The 15251-nt window shown below is 37.5% G+C and overlaps 1 protein-coding gene across 1 annotated transcript in view; it reads left to right on the top strand.

Annotated features, from left to right (window-relative positions):
• Positions 1 to 15251, top strand: part of ARHGAP6 (Rho GTPase activating protein 6) — a 157423-nt gene that overhangs the window by 101925 nt on the left and 40247 nt on the right. The window lies entirely within an intron of this gene.

Below are 15251 nucleotides of genomic sequence, written 5' to 3'. Positions count from 1 at the left end.
TTTCATGTATCTCGTGGCTCAGTTTGAATGAGAAATAAACTGGCTATTCAGTTCTGCTCTCCAGTTTGGATGTACCAATGAAATTATTAGGAGGCAAATAATTTCAAATCTGCATTCTTGCTTTGAATGACCAGATCACAAGATTTTCTGTGTTTTAAGGTATACATCACAAAGGAATAGCCGGTACAATTGAGTTTTAAAATGTTGTAATACCATCAATTGAGGGAAGTGAAGGTAATAGCTAGAATTAAGATACATTTAGTATTTAACTGTCCATCCTGTTTCAAAGCTTGGCACCAGTTTTGACAGCAGAAATAAATAATATTTTGAAGTGGGTATATATAATAATCAGTCAATCCATCATGCTACATCTGTGCTGGTACTTTGGTTGGAGAATAAGAATCTACCATGTTCTGACATTGTTACAGATTAGTCTAGGCCCTTTGCAGAGACATTCTGAAGTCCACTTCATGTTCCTATCACTTTTAAATGTGTGGAATGAAAATTTATGATGAAGAGTTTACAGGCAGCCATCCAGCTAATCGTCACAGTTTGAACATCATGTGCAATCTGGGAATTTCAAGTTTTATCTATATGAAGCTGTCTTGGGCACTTTGGGCAAGCAAGAATGCAAATAAAATTAAATTCCATCACAGCCATCAAGTTAAAACCAGACTCAAGTTAAAAACAAACTGTTAGGACTATGAGATGTAGAACTAGTTTTGTCTGATAGAGCTAGAGGAGCTCTGTAGTTCTGGAGAGATCCAGCAAAATGAAAGATGTACTCTACAACTCTCTTCTACTTCAGAGAATGCCATATGAAAACATTAATGAGTAGAGGCAAGTGGAACTATTTATGTATTAGAAATATTAGAAAGCTGTGTATAGAGTTGGACTTCTTTGTGGTTCTTTGGCTGCTTGTCAAAACTTGCTAGAGAATTACATTAGAACATGCATGTGCCTGCTGGGCATTTGCTTCCTGTAGGGATTTGAATAATTACACTTGCTGGCATAGGTATGGTGAAAAGCAAAACTTCTTTGTTCATGGCTAACAAGTGTTTGTGCCAAACATGCTTGGATGGAGGTTAAACCAGAGTACAAATGCCTCAACCTTATCTTTACAACTACAGACATGCTGTTACTGAGTCACAGAGGAGGGATCACCACCTACAGGAATTTCTTTAACCAGCATGTCATTTAAAATATGCTACAATTGAAGTAAAGCAGGTAATTCAAATGAATTCAAGATGATTAAGAGGTACTAATATGATATGTGATATATGAAGAGATGCTTCACATTTGTTTCTTGTTGTCTTGCTTTTCTGCATATATGATGAGATGTTTCACATTTGTTTGTTGTTGTCTATCTTTTCTGCCTTTTCCAAATTCTGTAATCAACTCCTTTTGTACTCCCATGTCATTCCCCCATTTGCCACCAGAAACTAAACCAAGAATCATTTATCTTGTGTTGGTTAGTGTGTTAAGTTGCAAAAGGATGTCATTTCCAGGCAAAGCATTACGCAGTTTCTTGACCAATGCAATTACTCTGTAAAGGATTTTCAAGTTGCTGACATTCTGAATGGCACAACAGTACCATTCTGCTAATGCTTCTTTGCAGTTCATGTTTACAATTTAGTGTGTCTTTTCTCATTTCAGGGAAGTCAATCTTCTCTTTAAAATAGGAGAAAAAAATGGTGATGCAACTCGCCTTAGGTGTGCTTACTTTTTGGTGACATCTGATTTTGTGTATGTCTTTGCACACAGATAGTGAGAAAAATAAACCTTTTGCAGAAGGCTTTCACAAGCAAACGCTAACTCAAGTTAGATGGCTTCTGCAGAGTAAAACTGGGATCAGAGCAGCAGAGGAGCTCATTTTCTTCTGTTCATTGGCTCCAGGTATCTCTTGAGCTGAGAGGTTGTTGAATGAGGTTTGATTGGATCAGTTTCCTAAATGTCTCATGTTTATAATGACTCTCTTAACAGTCTTGTCCCACTTCACTGACCCTGTGTTTGGAAGCAGGGATAGGAATGACTAGGAGTTAAGCAAATGGGGAATTAGAGCTTCAACCATAATTAAGCTCCTAGAGCATCTGCCTGGGTTTTGAAGGTATAATGGGAACCTGTTGGTGAAGGAGCTTGAATAGGATTTGAGACTCAGGGATCACATTTGGGTTTTCTCTTTATTCAAGAAGAGAAAATGAATTCTTGTGTTCTTTCTAGTTCCTAACAGGATGTTGTCTTCTCAGCTTTGCAGTGGGGCTGGAGGATTTGTAGAGAGCAAGAATAAATGAGGAGAGCATTTGGGGTTGTATGTGGTTTAGTGGTGGTTATGCTGACCCTGGGTTTACAGCTGGACTGGATGTTCTTAAATATCTCTTCAAACCTTGATGATTCTTTGATAATGTGATGTTTTGCGGGAGAGAAATTAATTTTTAACTTTACTGTCAAATCTGGTTCTTGGGTTATTTGTGTAGTTGTAATGAATAGGATGTAAGGGTAGTTTAGAAGCCTAAATGCAGTCCCAGTCATTTAAGGAAAGTAATTTTAAGGGGAGCTGCTGCTGATTCAACATGTGCTGGTGTATGTTTCTGTATGCAAGCTTTGTGACATGTGACACTGTGCATCTGCTCACATGAAGTGAGCATTGGTCTCCTGTACAACTTGTTTTAGTAAAGGTGAGTTTGAAGAAGCAGGGCTGGATAATTGTGTCATTATAGACTGAGAACTGAGACAACCCTGCCTCTGAAATGAAGGAAAATATGGCTGGGCTTTCTGAATTTTTGCCATTCATTTGTGTACTTTGCCTCCAATACATTCCAGTTAAGCTCTGAATAGAAATGGGAATTAAGAGTTGCACAATTCTATGCTTCTTGTTTATTTTGGCAGGGCGTACTTCTTTCAATCTGTTTTTTGCTTACATTACTTGCCATTATATTTCATTATTCATTTTCCTTAACACTGAGAAGTGACTATGATTTTTATCTGGGCTTGCATTTTTGTGAGGGCCCCAAAGTGCTCATTGTTTTTAATCAATGACCATGTTGCATACATTATAGCTGTTGTGGCAGTGGAAAACATCTACATAAACTGTAGCATATACATTGTGGACTTACAGGCTTAGGGACTGGCTGCTTTCGAACTGGCGTCAGTGTATCTTCTGAGTGAAGAGGTTTATTACCACCCCTCTTGCTGCCAGCCTCTGCTGATTCTTCTCATATAAATACTGTCTCTGGCAGAGGCTTATGAGTGCATGGATTTTCTTTCAATGTAGTAGAGTTCATGAAGATTATATTTAAGGCAAGTAAGGCTGAGATAAATTCTCCTCCTTTATGCTACATTAGTAAATCTTGGCTATGTTGTATCAGACAGAGTGGTCAGAGATAAAAACATTTAGCTTGCTGATTTTCAGACTGAAACTTCCCACCTGTGTCCTCCACTTCAAATATTTCATAGAAAAATGTATTTTTCCAGGGATTCCTTTTTTCATCCTAAGAAAACAAAACCAAGTATCTCTCAGTCCGGGGGGAAAAAAAAATGGAAATAAAATTGAGTTAATATTTTAAGCTAGGAGAAGTCCCAGCTGCTGCAGGGTAGAGGTTGTGAGACACAATTTTGAACTACGCTACACAGGCATTTATCAAAGTGAAGGTGACAGGAGTTTTTCCAGGCAAAGAGATAAGAAAAAAAGAAAAAAAACTTTTAATTTTTTTTTTTTCTCCCAGTAAGGAAATTTGCAGAATTTTTTTGTTGGGATTTTTTCTCTCGAATTCACTTTTTTGCCACTGTTGAGAAAAGAACAAAATGGAAATACATGAAGCTTGCAAGAATATTATTGTTCTCACATTGTAACAGGGGAAATAATTTCTTATCTCAAAACTTAAGAAGGAGGGATGTTTCTTTTTTTAATTTTTGCTGTGAAGCAATTTTTTAAATAAAAGACTATGCTGTGCTAAGTAAATTGATTTCCAAGATTTTGTTGTATCACGTAGCATGTTTTACATGTCTGTTTACATCAGGAAAGCTTTATTCAACTTATCTATTCTGTCAATTAGAGGCAAGCTAATAGGTTTAAAAGGAAAAGGTTTTGTTCATGACAAAAAACACTACGAACAAAAAAAAAAGCTTGTCTTTTTACTAAATAGTATTTTGTAAATAGCTAGGAGCCTTGAGAAGCAGTGTGCATTTTCATTGTGCTATATAAACATGGAACAGAGGTAGAAAATGCTGTAGGCCTCACAGGAAAATCAATGGCACTGATAATGCAAATATGACAAAATAAATTTACAATTTAGCACATTTAAAATAAAGATTTGTGTAACTTCTGAGAACCTACCTGTTGTGTAGGTGTATTTTGTGGAGAGAGAGGAAAGGAATGAGGACAAGGATGGACATTGAAGGAATACTTAGCTGTGGAGCTCTTTGGGCAGGAGTGCTGACAAGGCAGGAGTCTTTCAGTTCCCTTCATGGTGAAGGAAAGAGATCTTGCTTAAATTCCTAAGGTAAATAAGGAAATATTATAATCCATGATTCCATATACAAATATCATGAAAAGTTAGAGAAGATGGAATTGTGACCAGGCTTTTTCATTACTAGGGCAGTTGCTTATTAATGTCTGTTGTACATTTAGGGTACTGGTTTTGAAACATCAGATCCAGAGGCTGCTCTGAGATATATTTGATATTATATATGCACCACATGTATTTGATGTTATGTCCTGTGGAATTTAAAAATCACTTCTGAGACCAAAAAAAAAAAAAAAAAAAATCCTATCTAATGTAGTTTCTTTAGGAGTACACTTGAAATAGCTTATGACTTGAAGTACATATAAGTATATTTGGTATTTTGTCTATATTAGTGTCAGACATGAAAATCTCAGCTTTCATTTTAAAATATTGATCGTGACCATTTGCCTTATTCCAAAGTTGAGACATGTAGTAGAGAGAATCAGTGTTGGGAAGCAAAATACACATCAGAAGGCTCTAAAACTGCTTTGCAAAATTATTTCAAGTTTTTTCCTTTGAGAGAACACTAGTGTAACAGAGACATTCTTGGATGTGTTCTGCCAAATCTTTCTTTAACGCTTCACATAGTACTTACCCTTTGATTCTGAATGCCCATCTGGGCTATTCTCTTACTGCCAATAGTCAAATGTATATGTCCAGTGATTTGATAGTGACTTGTGAATTTGTGCTTTATTGTGATTCAAAACCAAAGGATAAATGCCAATAAATAGATGCCAAAGAAAAAGTTTTTGAACCTTTATTAAGAATACTGACATTGCAGCCTACCAGTTTCCATGTTCTGCTTGCCTTTGCCAGAGCTTTGCCAACATGGAACATCAATATAATATGTATTCTTCCAGTATATTTCTTCAAAATTTTCAGTTGAAAATCAGACTTATTTCTATTATCTTGTGTGTGTTGCTCCTTTCAGAAGTGCATTAGGGAATATTCGTGATGATTTTTGTCTTGCCTTAGGTAGAAAAATTTTCTCTAGTTTTTCCACAGGCATGATTTAAGTGCAGTTGTGGTTGGTGCCAGAAGTGTAATGTCTCTAGATACTGATTAGAAAAGATAAAGTGACTCCAGATAGATTTATTTTATCAGACCTGTGGTACTATATATATCTTTGTGTTAGGCTTTTACACTGAAAAGGCTGCCTTGAGATTTAATGGAGATGTAATCTCCTGCTGAAGGATTTTAAGAATAGATTAGACAGATGTCCATGTGACTCTATTTCTGTGCAGGAAGTCAACCCAAGTGTTCTCCACAGAGCTCCTTGTGTCTTTTTTTTCTGTGTGGTTTACATTTTCAACACCTGTTTCTGTTATGATTGATGATACAAAGGGCAGGTAATTACTACAAAGAGACATTATTAGGAGTAAGATCCGTTGGTCATTTTTCAGGCGGATAAGAGCTCAGTTATTTGAGCACCAAACTGTCCAGTGAGAGACCTGCTGCACCATGATTTCACTTCCACACACTGAGAGCTCCTTTCTCATTTCATTTCTTCATTACAGCTCTGAGCAGGATTACTGTGGACTAGTTTAATTAGTCCCAGAGTAAGTTATGAAAGATGTTTTATTTTCTTGTGTGTCTTCTTTAAGGTGAGAGTCTGAGGACATACTTACACAAAGGAGTTATAACTAGGCAATGCTCAGAAGACAGTGGAGACCTGGGTGCCCTGAACCATCTCTATGACCACTGGCTGATCTCCTAAATTCCAGAGGGTTAGAGGGATTTCCTCTTCCTTTGAAAAGCTTAAGTCATGCTCATGCCAAGAGCAATGTGGGGGGAAAGATCTGAGCTGTAAAGAAACTTGGTTGCTTCTTCGTCTGCCAGTACAGGTGTGCAAGTGACTTTATTGATAACAATAAATGCAAGGTCAGCTGGTGATTGGATCTGTTCTGGCCCTGGCCCACACTGTAGTGTTTGGATTGAAGGTGACTCTCCTTATTAAATCGAGATATTTTGACTAGCAATAGCATCAAACTACTCTCTCCTCTCCACCTTATAAAATTACTTTTTATTTAAGTAGTTGAAACCAGTAGGCAGTCAATTTCTCTCCCCCACACCCTGCTTCCCCAGTGAACAGAAAGTAGTTTTAGAGATTGTATTTGTATTTTTCTATCTCAAACTATAGCATCAAGGCTCCTGTTCGGTTTTCATTTGGTATTTTGAATTTTTTTAAGTACAACTAAAATACTTTCATTGACTGTAGTTGTTTTCATTTATTAGTGTAGATAATTTTTAACCTTTTCTTTTTTTTTATTTTACTTGTTTTAGTGTTGATAGTTTTTCTGGGTTATAAAAACACTCCAGCAAGGGAGTGTTGTTCAGTCTTTCTCAAAGCTTTCAGACCTTTGCCCATCATCACTGTTTCAGAATGTCTTCCACTTAGAGAGAAGGACAGCAGCAAGGTACCTGATGTATCACAGGCTATTTAAGTCAGGAACTTTCCTATCTTTGGAGGTTAGGGAAGCTCCTGTCACAATGTGGATGCTGCTATAATGTGAAAAAGTAGCGTCTATATTTTGTCCTACACCTGCTGCTTGATGTTACTGTTTCATGAATCCTGTCATCGGTGTCAATGTAGCAAACATGCCCTGAAGCCCAGAAGGAGTGGTTCCCTCTGATTTCTCTATGCCTAGACACATTTTTTACTTCCATTATTGACACAAGGCATGTGCTCCATTAAAAGACCTGGACCACTCTCTATGGCTTTTTTTTTAAGGGTTTTGTTTAAAGGGGTTGGGAGGTGGGATTTTGATATTATTTTGTTGCATTAGTATGACTTGGGACTTCTTGTGACACGGGAAACCCTGTGCTAATGTAGGTGCTGAAGCAAGCAGAGCTGTGTATGAGTTGAAAATCTGAGTGTGTTTATGCACAGGGAAGTCAGACCTGGCATAGTGTATCTATCTGTTTTCCCTTTCCAGGAATTTACCTGCTTTTTGCTGCTTTCCACTAACAGCCACATACAAGGGCATTTGATCTTTCCTTCTTAATCCTCTAAAGGCTGCCAGGTAGCTTTGCATGGGTTTTTTGAGTTAATTCCATCATCCCATCTATGTATGGCAGCAGCAGCCATTTTTCTCATTCTAGTATAGAAAAGCACTTGAGCAACTGTTTATTTTCATGTCAAAACGAGTTTTTTTATGGGAGTCCAGCTAAAAATTTAACAAATCAGCTCCCAGACAATTATAATTTAGTGCTTGGATTCTAAAATTTACTGAATATCTTGTTCCATAGAGTTTGTAATGCAGCCATCTTAAATGTATTATTAGTTAGAAAATATTTAAATGGCAAAAAAACTATTTATGTTTTCATTACAGTAATGACAAAATAACTGAAGAGGGTTTTTCCCCTTGACTTCTCCAACACAGTTACTTCTAGTCAATAGATAAAATGCAAAAAGATTAAAGAATACTTCAAACAAAAAAAAAAAATCAAATTAAAAGGAAAGATAGGAAACTTTATTCTTGGTTTTGTTGTGGTGGTTTGAAAAATTCTGCAACTATTAAAAGTTCTGTTATTTTAAGGATATTTATACACATCTTGCACAAACAAGGCAGGCATCCACTTTGTACTTGCTGAAGTGTTTCTTTTGGTGCAGCTGTGTTGTGTTCATCTGTAAGACCTGCAGCTTCCTGCACAGCAGGAGTGCAGTGGCCTGGGCAGGCCTGGGAAGCTGCTCCTTCCCAGCTCTTCTCCTTGCATGGGTGGGCTCTGACATCCCCCTCCCTCTGGCTGTGGCTTCAGGAGCCCTGACCTCACTCCAGAGCTCCAGTTCCATATTCCCTATCAACTTAGGTTTGGTTCTCACCCTTAGAATACGTTGCACCTGCGTTTGCCCACCAGTTAATGCAAGTCTCTTCATGACAGAGAATCATGGAAGAACATATTTGAAAATACAAAAGTAGCTATTTATTTACAACATATATATTTGGAGACTAATTAAGTCCTTAAATGCACCAGGGAAGATGTAGGCAAATGCCATGGAAATGTCATGATTTCTTATGATTCCTCTAGCCACAGGAGTTGGGTAGTATTTGCTATCTGAATTAGAGCAGTGACCAAAGTAAGTTGTTGTTTTGTTGGTTGTGGTGGTGCTGGTCTTGGGTTTTTGTTTGATTTTTGTTGTTTGGTTATGTTTTTGTTTGTTTGTTTGTTTGTTTTTACTTGTTTATTGGGTTTTATGTGAAAGAGAGTTAATACCTCACTGCAGTTGTAGTCTATATTTTTGATAGAAATAGGCCTTGCAAATATGTTTCAAAAGACATAGTGCATTTTTCTAGATTTGAGTCTAATTTGGAAGTACACCTTTGAGATTTGTTTTCCTAAAAGACAGGGCAATCAGTCTACTGGTAATATGCTCAGCTAATATAAATTGATATATCTCCTTTGCCTTCAGAATAGCTGTTCAGTACCAACTGATGTGTATAAAAAAATCCATTAGTACCTGGCAAGCAAATTAATGTAGGGTTGGTTGTTTGGGGTTATTTTTAAAATTTGTATCAGGTCATTGTGAACTGTTATTTGATAAATAAAACTGTAGTTCCTGTAGGGATGCAGCTTTCTTTTGAAATAGTTGATATTGCCATCAGTTTTACCTTCTAGATGAGTTCCATGGAAATGTACAAATACATTCTAGATAAATAATTTAATTTCTCTACAAGTATCACCAAATTCTTACTGTTCAACAGCAAAGAAATTGTGTATAGTGCAGCTTTTAAACTTTTAAACTTTTTAAAACCGGCACAGCTGGACTTTGTAATTTGTCTGTGTTTCATTTTTACAATTAGTAGCCAGAGGAACAATTAACAATTAGTCCAGAGAGACTGAAGCCTAGGTCTGAAGAAGATGCACTAACCACAGATTACCAAAGAGTCTACTGGGATGTGGAAGAGGTGAATTAAAACTTTTGTCTGTGCAGTTGTTTCCTGCGCAGTCGATTTTCCCCGCAGCTCTCCTGATTTCTCACGGTTGCTGTGAGAAGGGTTTGGGTCAGGAGGTGTCCCTGTCCCCCTGTGCATAGCCCAACAGGAGGGATGTGCCTTCTGAAAAACTGGCTTTCCTCTGGCAGCATCAGAGGAAAGCTGTTTCTGTTGTGTATGTGGTGCCATTGGTGAGCAGCCTGAACCTGGTGCTGTGGGCTGAGGTGTGCATCTATGAGCCAGATGCCACCTGGAAGGTCATGACTGCAGCTGTGGGATATTCTTGAATGGTTGTGGCTTTTCTTCCATCAGCTGCTGGCTGACAAGCACAAAGAAATGCTGATTTAAGTCAAAGTGAAATAAAGCGTAGAACATTAGACCATAAGGAAAAATGGGCCAATAGTCCAAGGCTTCTCAATAAATACAGTGATCTGCATCACTGATGGAGGTCTTGTGTGTTTATTGCTGAGGCAAATGGTGAGTGTGATAAGAAATACGTGAAGGCTCAGACTTCCCCCTTCCAAATTGCTTTATGTGCCAAAATCCTGTTTCTCTGGTCGAATTTTGTCTCCCATCTGTATTGCAGCTGGCAGTCCTTTGGAAGTTACTGCATGGGGACAGGGCATTTCAACAAGTTTTTAAAAAATAAATATTTCAAGATGGACATTTATAGTCACAGAAATGGCTAAGTAAAACCAGCACCCTCTTCTTCAGCAGAGCAGCCCCAAGTGCATATTCAGAAGTAAATTTGCTTTATATAGTGACCCAATGAAGCGGCTGCAACCACAAACACTGTGCAACTGTCAATGAATGAAGTACAGTCTTGCCTTTATTGTGCTCTGTCAACAGAATTTAGCAGTGTTGTCTGATTGACACTCTCAATTACTTACAGTATTGCACAGGCCAGAGAGACTGCAGCTTGACATTTGGCACACAGGCTGGCTGTGGGAGGCTGGCACTTAGGAAATGAGTTGCTGTGGATGAGTGAAGTGAACCAACGAATGCTCAGAAGAGGTCTAACTTTGTGCTTTGTGGTGCCATTGGTAGTAGTTTTCAAGACAGAATTGATTGCAATCTTAGAAGACATATTACAATTTTTTTATTTAAGTGCTGTTAGATCCAATTACTAGTGGTTATTAAGAAAAATGGCCATGAATAGAATTAGAATTACTATGAAGAAGTAGTTTACAATTTTACAATATCAACTTTTTTATCTGTTTCTGTTTTGATAATTGAGCTATGGGTCTTATCATAATCACTGAGATAGGTGATTTTTTATACTTTGTTAAAATAACCCTTAAGTGTGGAACTTGGCAAACATTCTTCCCTAAAAGGACAAGAAACTTACTTCTCTTAAGCAAAGGAACTTGCCAATAAATGGGAAGTTCTCTTTGTTCTCCAATGCTGTCAGCAGCATATCATCTCTTATGTCAAAAGCCCACTGAATTAAATTAGTTTAAAGGATTTCTATGAATTTATGAAATATGTTTTTGAGTAATAAAAAGTGTTCTTGCATGTAAGTAACGTAAAAGGAATACAATCAATATAGATAATCCACCAGCCCATGTATAAGGAAAGTGCTGAAGAATCCTATTTTTGTTACAGGTTCACTTCAAGCATATTTGAGAGGGTATTTTTTTTCATTATCTGAAGCCTAATACTGTAATATTGTCCCAGAAATTATGTACAAAGCTTGGGCGCTGTTGTACTTTTTTACTGTGTAATTTATTACTTAGTAAAAGCACATTGGATTCAGGTCTCACATGATATTGACTATTAAATGACATAATCTGAAGCTGTTGGCCAAGACTTCCTGAGTATTAATTTCGTGTGCCACTAACTATATAATTCTGAGCTAATTCCCTATACCTAATTTGTGATGCTTTAGCTTATGCTGAGCAACACTTCTACTTATCAAATAGACTTGTTCATTTCCATAAACAAAAATTGAATAAAGAAGTACTGGAAACAAATAGTAACAGGATTCAGCCTGCACTCCCTCTCTTTCAGTCACAGAAGGTAGGTGGTTGGTAGGTGGTCTTGTGCAAAGCAACAGAACAATAATTTTAAAAAATTTCAGTGTTCTCTTTCTTTCTTTTCATGTTTTAACTGTCAAAGCTGAAGTTTATATATCCTCAGTTTGAAAATGACTTCTTATTACCTAGTTTGTAGAACCATGGTCTCACTTAGAGAGAAATCTAAGCTCTCAAATGACCTGTAGAAAATTAAAGATTTGATAGTATAAATTCTAAAAACTGGTGCTAGTGATGACACTGCAGATGAATTTCAACTTTAACCCAAAATATTTAAGTTTTGATGATCTCAGAAGTCAGATTGTTCAATTCTTGTCAAAAGTCAATAGATCAGTACAAATAACCTTGTATTCTGTAGACTGTGTGGTTCACTGACAGGGTCCTAAAGAGATGACCTAATTTTTCAAATAGAAAAGTCTTTTTGGCATTAACTGAACCTGGAAGTGCTCAACACTTTGGAAAAACAGGTCAAGTAGCAATTTAATGTGCACTCAGGGGTTTGATTCTAGAGTCTTGATCGTTTAAATATTCATTGTGCTAGTCTTAATAAATAGATGCCTAGGGAGTGATGCATGCATTGCAGTGAAAAATGCAGCAAATGTATAAATTAGTAAGTACTGTACAGATCAAGTCCATTTCTGAAAAACAAACTGATGTGCACAGCTGCCTGCACAGGTGTCCTTCAGGAAAACAGAATGGGGTGGCAAAGGAAAAAAACCACAGCCTCCTTCACTGTGACAGTTGTCATTTGAGTGCTTCTCTAATCTTGCTAATGTTCTTGAGTGGAACCTGTTGAAGGAGCAGTGTATTGTTGATCTGCAGAAAGAAGACATAAATTGACAATTTATTGACACAAAAGGCTGGATAACAGCCCAACAGCTTTTATCACAATGTGGTTTAAACTTTTCCAAAGTGGAAATTAAAAATAGCAATCCATCCATACCTAATAGCACTTTGGACTGATACAATACTATTTTTCGGAAGTATTTGCTAATTAATTAAAAACCATGCAGTAGGTATTAAGCGTGGGTTATGATGCTTTGCTTGTTTCTCAGTAGTGTTTTGGATATTAATTATACTTTCAAAACCAAACTGCAGCTAATAAGTACTAAGCATTATTATTGTGAATAGGGTTCATTTAATATGCAAATCTACTGGAGTTGCATAAGTATTTAAACACATAATGAATATTTCAGCAATGTTTATGCCTGATGTGTCCTGTATTAACAGTTATTTGAAAACATTTATATTTACAGCATATGGACTGTAATTTATCATGTCTTTTGCTGGGGAGGATGAGAACTTGAACTGACCTCAGACTTCTTGGCACATCTTGTGAGCTTTAGCTTTTACTGTGATTTTTCTCAGCCTTATTTTCATATGCAACTCTTTTTCTCTTGCTATGTGGTAAACTAAATGTAAATGATCATAGCAAAACACTGCATTTTACATAAAATTTTGGTTCTTTCTCTCATTTTTTATGTCTCTTTAGTAGACTTCAGTGGGATGTCAGCATATTAATAAATGAGTATTTGCAGAATACGGCTCTGTGATTCCAAAGAAATATAAATCATCTATCAAAAAGAGTCTGTGAAACAGTAATTTGAATTTATAACATGGAAAATAATTTGAAAATAATTGTATAGCTATAAAGCCAGAACACAATGGTAGTGGGGAACCTTATAGAAGCAATCTGTACTGTCAGGTGTATGTAAGCAGGCTACCAACTATTCACATTGTCAAGAGGTGAAAGAATTTATCTTAAAAACTCAATCGTAACAGCAGGAAATGTCAGAAGATGTGAAAAGTCTGGGCTTTTTATCAGTCAGAATATGACTTTGAATTATAGCCTCGTCATGTGGCTAAGAAAAACAGAAAATCTGATTATAGTCCATATCAGGCAATGAATTACCAGCATTATACTGCTGAACTCTCACCCAGACTACCTTATGCATCTAGTCAGCCTTATTTCAGAGAGATGAATTCCAAAAACAGGTGTACGAAAAGGGGAGTTAACATAACCAACACTTGGCAAATGTTCCTTGAGACAGGAACCAAATACCTGAGTTGTGATGCTGGGAGCCCTTCCATCCAGGAGGGCTGTTGATATCCTGGGGTGCATCAGGAAGAGCTTTGCCAGCAGATCAAGGGAGGTGATCCTGCCCATTTCCTCACCCTCAGTGAGGCCACATCATGAGTGCTGTGTCCAGTTGTGGGCTCCTCAGCGCAAGAGGGATAATCTGCTACTGGCAAGGGTGTAGCAAATGCCTACAAAGATGATGAGGGGTCTGGAGCATCTCTTATGAGGAGAGACTGAGGGATCTGGGCCTGTTTAGACTTGAGAAGACTGAGAGTAGGTTTCATCAGTCCATATGAATATCCCAAAGATGGGTGCCAAGAGGATGATACCTGACTTTTTGCCGTGGTGCCCAGCAACAGGACAAAGAGCAATGGCCATAAACTAAAACACAAGAATTTTCATCTCAACATGACAAAGAATTTCTTTACATTGAGGAGGTCAGAGCACTGGAACAGGTTGCCCAGGGAGGTTGTGGAGTCTGCCTCTCTGGAGGCATTCCAAACCCACCTGGACAAGTTCCTGTGTCACCTGCTCCAGGTGACCCTGCACTAGGGCGTGGTTGGACTATATGATCTCCTAGTAAGGGACTAGAGGTCCCTTCATCCCTAACCATTCTGTGAAACTGTGGTATCCTGGAAATAGCTGCAGAGTGCAAGTGGAGTTGGTTCAACTATCATTGCAAAAAGTAAAAAGAAATATTATTTTTAAAATAAAAGTATATTAATTTGCTATAAAAATGTCAGAATTTTTGAGCAGTCTATCGGGTAATGTTCTGCACCTGGTTTTCAGAACAATTTGAGGGCACAGTATGGAGAAATAGCTTGTGTTCCCTCATGACCCCTAATTGCAAAGATGAGAGTTCATTAACAAAGATCCACTTCACTTCTTTTGGTATGTTCCTTGCTGTAAAAGACTTAAGACACTGGGTTGCACAACTAGAAAAATGTGTTGAGACAGATTACTTGGTGACGTTCTTGCCCTAAAAGTGAAATGGATATAGTGTGCTCATCTTTGAGTTTTTGCCATATTACAAAACCAGTAAGGGAAAAGGTACATGTTAATTAAACTTTATCTAGAGCAGTGTCCATATTAGCATATCAGTCCCTGTGATAGACCCTTTATATTGCTTTGGAACTTAAAAAAATTCCAAAGGTACAAGTTAAAGCAGGCCCCTACTTAATCCCTGGTATTTGTTGAGGCCTAATAAATAAAATTCTGTTTTGTTGACTTTTCATTATAAAAGATGCTGCTGAAGGAAATCATGATAGGCAACCTTTTGATATAATTGTTTCAAGAACCAACCTGCCTCTGATATTGCTTAAAACCATCGGTCCTTAATACCTAAGTGAAAACTTGGACGATATATAGGTTGTCAGAACAAAAATTTCTCTGAGGCTCTAATCCATCTGGACCAATCTGGACATGCTGTACTCAACTGCCAGCACCCAACATGAGTTCAGATCAGATGGATGATGTGAAAGGTGGTCATCTATAACCCAGCTGGTATGGCTGGTATGCAGAGCTTTATCCTGGATGTTAGTAATCCTCCCTTTCCAAATACTACCTTTAATTCCACACCTGAATCATAGTCTTGTGACCATGCATGAAGGCTATCCAGTACCTTTTAGGCTTATGGTGCTTTGCTATCTAGAGCATCCAGCAAAAAGCTCCACTGTTAACTCTTCAGTGACCACACATATGT

The sequence above is a fragment of the Lonchura striata genome, chromosome 2, assembly GCF_046129695.1.
Source record: "Lonchura striata isolate bLonStr1 chromosome 2, bLonStr1.mat, whole genome shotgun sequence".
In the NCBI taxonomy this organism is placed as follows: domain Eukaryota; kingdom Metazoa; phylum Chordata; class Aves; order Passeriformes; family Estrildidae; genus Lonchura; species Lonchura striata.
The sequence above is the reverse complement of the archived record's forward strand: the minus strand, read 5'-3'. Positions and strand labels throughout refer to the sequence as shown.